Source organism: Trachypithecus francoisi, unplaced genomic scaffold, assembly GCF_009764315.1.
Source record: "Trachypithecus francoisi isolate TF-2019V2 unplaced genomic scaffold, Tfra_2.0 Lachesis_group2, whole genome shotgun sequence".
NCBI lineage: Eukaryota > Metazoa > Chordata > Mammalia > Primates > Cercopithecidae > Trachypithecus > Trachypithecus francoisi.
The window spans coordinates 10,483,716-10,486,113 of NW_022681465.1; positions in this window are offsets into that span (position 1 = coordinate 10,483,716).

The window sequence follows — 2,398 nt, forward strand, 5'->3', positions numbered from 1 at the left end:
TGCCCCTAGGGCCATGCTGTCATCACGGTCTGGAAAACCCCGTGGTGTCCTCAGTACCAGCAACAGCGTCCCAGACCATCTGGGCCCAAATCTTTCCAATCCTGGTAAGAATAGGCAGGCAGCCCCCAGGAGAAGCCCCCCGCTTCTCCCAGAGCCTAGAGTAAGGCGTGGTGAAGAGGCCTGGCCTGGGGCCTTCTGAGAGGAGGGGACCCCTCCGGGGTGGATGGTGTCCCTAATCGGCTCTCCCACCGTCCACCCACTTGGAACGAGGAGAAAAGCTAGGGCGACAGGAAACGTGGGCCTTCTGTGAAATGGTGGAGCCTCTCCTCTCGGCCCCTTCACCCTGCAGGTGGCACCCAACTGCAGCCCATGCTGGCATCCTCATGGCTAGAGCTCCAGCAAGCATGGCCTGCTGCTGCCTCTAGACTGCAGAACGCAGCCAATAGATGAAGGATTTCATTATGTCCAGCTTGTTTTCTCATCTCCAAGCGAGGAAAAATCATGCCGCTTTTATAAAGAAATTATGGACATATGGGAAGCTTCAGAAAATCAGAGCTGAGAAAGGCATATGACAGCCTGCTCAGACACAACCCACTGCCCCTGTATGTCCGACCAATGAAACACTATGCAACGGGGTCTTATTCCAGACTCTCTGCCCAGACTGAGCACAGAGCGTGGCGTGCCCCTGACCCTCGGGCAGCAACTACTCCCCCAAGAGAAGGGCCTTGGCCAGAGGCAGCTGCATAAAGAAATGGGGCTGAGGTGGCTATGGAGCCATCTGATGCCTGTGTCTGCATCTGTTTCCCAAAAAGGTTATGGGTGCACCAGGCACCCAGACTGTAAGGTTTCAGGACACAGTTTCTAAGTCTGCCCTCACTTCTGACAGCAACTGCAAGCTTGAAGGGTTCCCCAAGCTACCTCCCACTTTAAGAGTTTGCTAAAAGGATTCACAGAACTCAGTGAAAGCTATTATAGTCGTTGAATACAGGGCAAGGGCACCAACAGAAATGAGCCAAAGGCAGAGAAGCATGGGGCAGTCAGGGAGGGTCTGAAATGTGAAACTTCCACTGTCCTAAGGATGCGTCACCCTCCTGCCAATGATGCGTGGCAAATGCATGAAGTATTGTCAACCAAGGAAGCTTGCCAGAGCTTCAGTGTGCAGAATTTTTATTGGGGCCTCACTACACAAGCATGAACAAATGATTGATTGATCACATACATAATTGAAATCAGGCAGCAAGGCCACCTATATATTGTGTAACTCAAAGCCACCATGGTTGGTCTTTCCTGCATGGCCAGCTCTTATCCTGAGACTGTCAGATGTGGCTGACTCTATGCTAAGGTTCCATGTGGCCAGCCTTTGCCACCAACAAAGACACTCCTATCAGGTATGCCATCAGTCACCTCCTAGAGCTGAGGGAAATGGCCAGACCTCTCTGTGGGCAAGGCCACATTTTTTCCTATGTACCTGGCTCCAGGCTGCACTGGCAACAAATCCCAAGAGGCCCACTGACATCCATGCAGACATACTTGATACTGGGTCTGATTGTATCACAGAGTCATGCCGTGAGAACAGACACAGAGAAAACGGCAGAACCTCAAAGGCAATCAGGAGCCTGGCTTCCACAGCCAGTGATGCAGAGCTTACCCAACAAAGGTTAAAGAGAAGGTGAAGGATGAGTCAGTCACAACAGGCCCCACCCAAGGGGACAACTTCACCAACTCCCCTGCTGGGCACCCATGCTCCCTCTGGGGCCTCAGCCTTGACCTTTAGTCTCTGCATGTTTTCTTCCCTCCTTTCCCCCACACATCCTTGGAGATCCTTTCTATTGTCCACAACTTGAATGCTGACTTAGCACAATTGAACCAATAGTTGGCTAAGTGGGTTATTTTCTGTTGCTCCAGTGTGCTCTGTCTTGAAAGTGAGCTCTGCTCTATTTTTTTGCAGACAGGGTCTGGCTTTGTCACTCAGGCTGGAGTGCAGTGTTGGGGATCTTGGCTCACTGCAGCCTCAACCTCCCAGGCTCAAGCGATCCTCCCATCTCAGCTACCCAAGTAGCTAAGACTACGGGTGTGTGCTACCATGCCTGGCTAGTTTTTGTATTTTTTGTAGAGATGGAGTTTCATCATGTTTCCCAGGCTGGTCTTGAATGTCTGGGCTCAACTGATCCTCCCACCTTGGCCTCCCAAAGTGCTAGGATTAGCCATCACGTCTGGTCGGCCTCTGCTATTCTGAGCTCATAGCTTCACAGGGAAGCTACTGAAAGGTATTGAAGAGTAGTGTCTCTTCCTTTGTTCAAGGGAAAACCCATTCTGGCTTGGCTATTGTGAGCATAGGTACTAGGTCAGGTTTACCTGCATATCACAGAAAATCCAGTAATCATCATTGTCACTGTCG